This window comes from Ciconia boyciana, chromosome 10 (genome assembly GCF_034638445.1).
Source record: "Ciconia boyciana chromosome 10, ASM3463844v1, whole genome shotgun sequence".
NCBI classification, from domain to species: domain Eukaryota; kingdom Metazoa; phylum Chordata; class Aves; order Ciconiiformes; family Ciconiidae; genus Ciconia; species Ciconia boyciana.
This window is the reverse complement of record NC_132943.1, coordinates 9,249,075-9,257,903: the sequence shown is the minus strand read 5'-3', so window position 1 is coordinate 9,257,903 and position 8,829 is coordinate 9,249,075.

Below are 8,829 nucleotides of genomic sequence, written 5' to 3'. Positions count from 1 at the left end.
TGCGCGCGGCGGCGAGGGCGGGCGCGACAACCCCAGCCCTCGCTGACGTCCGATCTCGCGGCCTCGCCCCTGCGAGGCGGTACGAAGTGGAGCGGGCGGGAGGGTTCTTACCCAACCCCCGCCGCGGCAGCCGCCGGCCTCCTCAGGGGCGGCGAGCAAACGAGGCCGGCTGAAGTTGTATTTTAATGCTGAAAACCTGCGAGAAGTCGGGGCGAGGGGTTGTGTGGTGTGAGGAGGGCGCTGAAAATGACGAGGGGATGACTTCCTGCAGGCCCTGCCACTGAGGGGCTGAAAGCCCTCCCCAGAAAAAGCATCACCCAAGGAGAAACGCAGGAGGCCATGCTCCTCATGGTGCTCGTTGGTGTTGCCAGACACTAGCTGGGCTGGCGAATGGAACACCTGCTGGGGAAGGTACCAAGTACCCTGCGACACCAGCCCCGGGCAGCTCAGCCTTCCTGAAAACCTCATTCCCCTCAGCTGTACTCAAAGGAAACCCTCAAGCCCCTCTCACCCATAGACCTCCACGGGAGGACCAAACCCACACCTCACGCTCCCCATCCTTTAAAATCCTGCAGCCTGAGGTGGGGTGGTGCGGTGCTGCCAGGCCAGCCGAGCAAGCAGCGTTTCCCAGCCTCCCACCAGCCTGCTCTGCTGCCCACCAGTACGCTGCCAGCACTGCCATCTCTGTGCCGTGGTCCCACGTAACCGGAGCAAACAAGCGTAGCCCTGCCACGATCGGCCATCCCAGCACACCCACTGATGGGATGGGTGCCATCCATCTCTTCTTCGGTTTAGCTGTAGGCCCCCATCCTCCTTTGGAAGGACTTTTGGTCCCAAAGGGGGCAAGGGCATCCACTGTTGGGGCTCTGGCATCCAGGTGGACAAAATAAAAAAATCTGTTTGAGGGCTTGCTCTTTTCTTTCTCTCTCTTTCCACCTCTCACAGCCCTTCAGGCTTTGAAGGACAGACTGCTTTGTCCACCAAGTCTGGCCCAGTTCTTGCCCCGTGGTGTACTGTAGCCACATACTATTTTTTGTTTGTTTTCAAAGTATTTTAATGTTTTAACAGTTCTGGTATTGGGGCTTTCAGGTATTTTCGGTCCTTTGCTTGCTGCTACCACCTTGGCAATGTGAGGATGTGAGCTTCATGGTATAATCCGATGTCACGCTGAGGAGAAATTTGGTAGTCCATCTAAAGGAGTAATTGCCAGGGCTCGGCGTGCACTAATGGGCCTTAATGGCCCTAATCAGCCTCACCTGGGGCCTCCACCCCACACTCCCTGCCCAAGGGCACAGGAGACCTATTCAAGCTCAGCCCTGGGCCCTCGGTTTTTGTTTGAGCTATGCTGTAGGTGTGTGTAGTCCTAGCCTTGCTTTCTGGCTTGATATTAGACTTGCCTTGTCCCTATGGGCCTTCCTGATTACCATCACTAGTCCTGGTCTGGGGACCAACAGCCTGGCTTCACCTTGGACCTGTTTCACCACCATGAACTTTTCTGATGATCTGGACTCTTGGTTGAACCTGGCCGCTATTTTTGGGTCTGCCCACCTCACCTCAACCATGTACTGTGAGATGTACCCAGGCTGGTGAGTCCCTAGCCCTGCTGGCTCTCTTACTGCAGGTGGCTCCATGTCCCTTAGGGAGCCACTAGCCCTCAAGGTATCCTCACAGTGGTCTTGCTTCCTTCTTCAAGCATTGGTCTTCCTTGCTTAGTTTAAGCTATCTCTAATTAATAGGCTCATTCCCTGAGTTTACTGTAGGGTTAGACAAGAGTCAGTGCCAGTGCAAAGGAAGGGCTAGGTACAGGCCCTTCAAGCTCAGATAGGAGGGAGCAAAACCATCCCTTTTGTAGCAGCAGCTAGATGGTTCAGTTGTGAAGTTCAAGCCACCATCTGGCTTCTGTGGGCTGCCAGATCTTCCTGAGGAACATAAGCAGGAGACATTGAGAATATTAACATTTTTATTTTAATGTCAAAGCAAATTATGAATAGAACATTATGAGACAGTTTACAGAAAATGAAAAGGATTTCTGCAGGATATTGTGTAGCCTGTGAGCTATGCTGTGCTAGAATATGCAAGATTAATATCTCTGAAAGCTTTTCAGAGAAAGTGCAAATAGCCCTTTTTTAAATGCACATGCCTGTGTGCGTGCATAGGTACATATTTATCTACAACAAATACAGTTAGTATATAAAGTACCATGTGGACTTTCCACTTTCCTCTTGGTTTTATTACCTGGTATTCAGGGTTATACATGCAGCAGGTTCAACTGCTGTGCCTGGCAGATGGAGTCCTGGAATGAGGGCGAGGCTTAGCGCTCCAGTTGCAGAAGTTCAAGTAACCCCCCGAGGAGTGTGAGACAAGGGCCAAAAAACTGGGGCATGCAGAAAGCGTGGAGCTGGCAGGTCTTGTCCTGGCTACACAGCTCCTAGAGCCAGCACAGAGGGGATCAGCACCACCGAGTTAGAATGCCCAGCTGTAGTGAGTTTTGAACAGTGTAATCGTTAGTGTACCATAGCTGACTGTTCTTTATTACCTAATATTTCCAAATAATGCTCCTGATTAGTCTCGCTAAGCTTTAATAGCAAAGTCAAAAGACAAATAGTAGAACTGCTATAAAAGTATGCTGATGACTTTTTGCTAACAGAAGCATTGTTTCACTATAAAACATTAAATCACACCCACAAACACTTACTGTAAGGCACTCTACACAAAATATCCCATAGCTGGATTTATTTTTTTCCTTCTTGTGAGTACAAGTGTTTTCTGCAAAATGATAGGACACTGAGCAGGAAAAAAAATACTGCAGTTCATATGGAAAGTGAAATAAATCTCTTAAGTAACTCCATTGCCATCTCTTGCTATCAGTTTGTGTTCTTCCTGAGTCTGCATTAAGAATGACATTGAAAAAGAGCAGTGTTGGTGCATTTCATTTTACTGAATTACAGTGGAATTTACATTTGAGCACCAAAAAGCATAGGATTTCTCTCAATATCAAGGTGCCAAGTCAATCGCAGTTTTGCAAGGGAAGGAGTTGAAAGACTGAACTCCCTGGCCATGAGATCTCATGTTTCATTTTATTAGTCTTACCAGATGCAGTTCTTAGGTGGCTGTGGACCCAGGCACCAGTCCAATAAAATAAAGGTGCAATATTTCTCTCCAAGCAATATTATCTCACGTTGTTGTACCATAAACACAAGTTTGGTGTATTATTCATCAAAATTCAAATAGATCAATCTAAATTTCAGTACTGCTTCCTCTATAGACCCTTTGTAGTTCTGTGGATTGGCATCTAGATTATCTTGGTGGATATTTTTAGCGTAGAAGTCTTGTGCTCAAATTACAAAATTGAGCTTATAAAGCTAAACTTCAGCTAGATCCAGCAGGATTGCAGTGCTGATGGATATATTTCAAAACTTCCTTGCATTGAAATGTTTTCCAACCCTTACTTATTTCTTCAGTACAGGACTAGTAGGAAAAGCCTACTGTGTGTTTTCATGGTGTAATTTTCTGAATCTTTTCATCCTCGTTTGGCCAGAAGTCAGTTCCAAACTTATGCAAAGCTTTTCACTGTTTCAGGGTGTACCAGAAACCAAATTTTTAATGTGTAGAGGCAATGTCTTGGTATGTTCTCGATCTTACCAGTGGAATGGGAGTGAATAAAACCCTAAATTGCCTTTCTCTGGTACCATCCTATACAGCAGACATAATCCAGCAATATCATCATTCTGTGATGCATCACAGTCCAGCTTTTATAAGCACAGTTAGGTTGCAGGTGATCTTTTCCTGAATATCCATGATAACAGAAGTAATTACCATTGCAGAGCATCTTCCTTCTGTTGCTGTCTGCCTCCAGGCAGTTTACAATGTAAATACAAAACAAGAGAATGCAGATGCATACAAATGCATAAGGAATGAGAAGATAAAAGTTCAGAAGGAAAGTATTTCTATTAGTCAACAAGTAAACACAGGAGCATTCTAACAGTTTGATTCGGATGGAGGGAATTTTCAGACAGCTTTCCGCAATTTTTATATAAAGAAGTCTTGGGGCTCCAAACTTTTCCATGATGCAGGTATGATTTACTAGCTCCAGCAATACTACATATTAAAATTTCACAAGTCCTTCAGCCTGAAGAAGTGCATACCTAGACAAAAGCATTACAAATCACTTGCTAAGCTACGTGGGAAGCTTTTCAGCATCTTGCTCATTCTGGATTGTTTTAATGTAGTTAATGGCCTGCCCTTGAGCATGCAGAAAGAACAACTCTGTAAACCCATATACAGATTGAGGCCTGGGAAGCACTGTGAAGTGCAAGGAACAAGAAAAAACAAAAGGAAGTAAAAGTTGCAGGGGTGAAGGGATTTCGGAAATTCCCAGGAGGGCTGAGAACCTGATCTTGCCCGGGTCAGCATGTTGCCACTTAGATTGGTATAAACTGAATTTAAAAGGCAGGTTAATATCCAGTACATCACACTGAATGTCCCTTAAGCCCAGGTAAAGCTGACAATAAAAGCTACAGAAACATCCAAGGAAAATCAGGTCTAGATTATCCATTAGACAATAGTCACTTTATTGTAAGTATTTATTATAAAGTACATTGCTTAATAATTTATCCATCATGTTCTGAGTATTTTAATATAATTAAGTTTTACCAATAGTTCATGGAATACTACAGACAGCTAAACAAGAAAACATTTTATCTACCCTGGTATATGATGTATGTAGATTTCTTCCAGGAAGGGCCACAAGCAAAATTATAGTGTTATTGGTTGATTTTGGCATAGCTATAGCAACAGCCATATGGGAGGCATGTAATTTCATGGAGCTGCACATGGTGAAGTCATGGCAAATTACCAGGATCTCATTTGATGTGGCTACTCTCCAAGAGTTCTGACTTAGATCAACTAAACCCATTAACTTTCAAAATATAATTAGTCCAACCATATTTTTTTCTGAAATAACGAATGGGAAAAAAAAAGAACTGTGATTCTTTGTACACTGAAACAAGGTATGTAAGGAGAGAGAGAAACTTATAAACTGGGCCTTGTTTATATCCTTGGGCTATTATTATGGTAACACCACTATTGCCCATTATATTTGCTAGGAATAATACCAAAATGTGTGTCAAAAGATCAACCTAGAAAATATAAAGGAAGAATTTGACTGAAAATGTGATGACTTAAATAGGAACTTGATGTTCTGGGCAGAGGCAAAACCTGCAAAAGGCATGCTGTCTAGAGAAACACTGCATTCCTATTTACAGCTTGTTTTTCCATTCAAAATTGTTTATCTTTATGCTGCTATTCTGTGCTTTCTCATAACAAGTACGTTTTGTTCCTTTATAAAGCTTCTGTAAGTGAATTAGCAGAATGATGGCAGCAGGATTCCTACAACAGCAAAACAGGGTACGATTCTCTGCCTTTGTGTTGTATCTATACTGCACAGGCTCCACATGGTCACACCTGGGAGCCAAATAACAGTAATACATAACTTGGCCATGATCAGAAAATCTGTGCTTTCTCCTGTAATGGAAACATTATTATGTGTTCTCAGTTGTACCTATTTACTTTCTTGGCTGGAACAAATGTATATTGCTACCTTTTTCATATGATTTAATTATATACTTCAACAGAACTGAGAACCTAAATCAATCACAGCCATAAGTATCTGACTTGCCTTAGCGGTTGTACTTGAGGCATCAACTTTTGTGGTCACCATGTCATGAACCATTAATTTGAGTAAAACCCATAATAACTTGCAAACATATGTAAAAAATATTTTTTTTAATTTAGTGATCTTTTAATTTTTATTCAAAGATGTCATCCATGTGCTAAATCAAATCAGTCTGTCACTACTTGGTAAGTTTGCAGTTACAGCAGACATTGGAGGTAGCCATAACCAATGAGGATTCCAGCAGAGCACAGAAGCTCACCAGGGTAAAACCAAGCCTTAAAAAAGTGGCAAGTATAAGAGCAAGAAAAGTGCCAGATCATCAATGCTTAGACCAGAGGATCAACATGATCCAAGTGGGTCATTTCACAAAAGTAGTAGCATGAAGAATCATAGAGCATGCAATGGCACCATGGATTTTTGAGCTATGCAAACATTTGAAACTGCAAGCAATTGAATGTATGACAAGTAAACAAATTAGTTTGTGTTCTGAGACACTTGTTCAGACTTTAACAGATATTTACCAACTGTTGAGAGGGTTTTGCTGCTAATATTTGAGCTCCCATTCTAAATGGCATTTTGTAAGAGGGTTGTTTAGAAAGACTTGTATTATACCTTTTGGGTTTTTTCCTTGTTTTGTGACTTTTGAAAAAAGTATATTCTCTTCAGTTGATCCACACTGTTGACTCCTCAGATAGCTTTTAGAAGACAACAGATGTTAAAGGCTACTATATCACACCTATGGTCATTGTGCTATGTTACTCTTATTGTACTTACTTCAAGATAACACGGGGGGAGAGGACAACCAGGAGGAGAATTTGGAACTCACATAGACAGATGTCCTTCTCTGGATGCAGCAGTGTGCTGCTTGAAAATGGTACCAACCTTTCCAGTCAGCTGGATATTATAGCATCCACAGTTCTATTGGCAGAAGCATGAATAAGCACTCCCTAATTGTCTCCGGACAAAATGAGACATAACTAAAAATATCCTCTCTGATAGGTTAAATAATTTGGCTGCCTTCTTTCTAGCAGGATAAGGAATGTTCTCTCTAGCTGAATAAGGAACACTCTCTCCAGCAGCGCTGGGGGATAGCAATGAACAGCTCATGCAGTATCTTTTTCAATTATCACAGCTATCTGGAGCCCAAGTTTCTTGTTAAGATGCATGATTTATTTTAAAACAATGAACAAGAATAGTCAAATTAGTCAACAGTGGAAACACTTAAAAAATACTGCATTCCTTAATAAATAAATAAATAAATCAGTCTATTCCTAATGACAATGCTGCATGCATTAAAAATGGGAACAATTTCAAAGCACTATTTCTGAATGCTGGGTACCTCCACACTAGGTTTATTCAGTCTGTTTGGTAATATATAGAGAAAGAAACTGTTAACTCATTTCTGTAAAGTTGGGGTTTCTTGCTTGTCCTGCTGAAAGACTGTAGGATATTTTTCTGAAATAATGCCTTAATGTATCATCAAAAAGTATAAAAGCTGATTTCAACTCTGCAGTGCTGTGTCACCACTGTAAGGATTATATGTGTGTCTTTGAAGAAGACCACAGTCAATTTGTAAGAATATGCTCTTCACATGTCTAGTATCAGAAATATATCAAAACTAACAGAAACATTGTATCCAAGCATTTCACTCACTCTACTGCTTTTAAAAACTGTACTAAAAGCAAACACTGTGGCAAACGATGAAAATGAATATGTAAGTTGGGCAAAATCTTATAGACAAACAGATGACATGAATTATGTTAGCCCTTATTGCAGGAATAGGGGCATTATGCTTTTTCAAGTTGGTGTGCCATCCTAACAAGCCAACCAACTTGACCTTTAAGGACAACATATTTTGAAACCTTGCTATCTGAAAAGAATGCACTGGCAAAGCCCCAAATCAGTAGCTCTATCAGTGCAATTTCTCATCTGATAAACTTTCTTTTTTGGTCCAGTTTAAGAGAGTCTGCATTGAAAAGACCATAGGTACTTGTTAACATTACAAGATGTGAAAATCAGAAACTTTCCCTCCTGTATTTCCCTGCAGAGTAACTTCCAGTTTAATCCATTTGTGTGCTTCTATATATAGAACCTATATATACACAGTACAGTACGTCTCCCATGCTAATACTGTAAGAATCAATATGAGACATTTGTTCCTTTGCTTTAGGCCCTTCTTATGAGAATACCTGACTTATCTTGAATATTATGCATGCCCAGCAAGGGATCAGTTAACTGTTACCATACTGGGCAATACTGCAATTCACTTTGAAGAGTACCTTATGTTGCAATGAGCCCCAGTGAATCATTGTGATTATTCATTCAGGAATGTGCAAAAGCACAAATATCAAAATCTGTTCTGTGTTCTCCTGAACATACAGGGTCAGGTTACATGCAATTCCAACTGTTTAGCCTTGTGCTGGGAAAACTGCCTGACTTGACCTTTAGAAAGTTGCTTTTATGGAAATATTCGGTGTAAGTAAAAATTACATTTGACTCTATGTTAAGCCTGTTTGGTTTTTTGGATTACATCTCCAGACAGAGCAGGTACTCATGCTCACACATGCATTTCTGCTAGCTATGGTATTCAAATGACTCTCTGCTTGTCAACATGCATGAAGGTTATGCGTGCAGTCCCCTCCTGCATATGAATTCTCAATGGCATGGTAATTCCGTAATTTGGGATACTTCTGAAGGTTTGCTTTCCATTTACTTTTTGTTTTGCTTGGATAGGCTTCCAAATGGTTTTTTAAATTGTCTTTTTTTAACAAATTATGATCACAGTTCATCTACTGAAAATAAATGAGTGATAGCAATTTAGTAATTTTCAGTCTGGGAAATCCCATTGCCAATTAAGATTCCCGTTTTCTTTACTATTATAAGTCAGCAAAGTAAAGAGACTGAAATAAGTAATGACAAGTTCCCCAAACGAGTTGTTTTACTAGTCTGCAATCTTATTACTAGCTAATATTTGCAAGTAATGTTCAGTAGGAAGCAGAAAAGCTCTCAATTCCAGTTCATTTTCTACAGCTATTAAAAGTAATGGTTGATAAAAAGCTACATTGCAAAAATATTTGTGGTTTTTGCTTCTAATAAATACATCTGCAGCGTAACATTTTTCCTGTAAGTACCAGTAGTTTTCATAGTAATCAGCA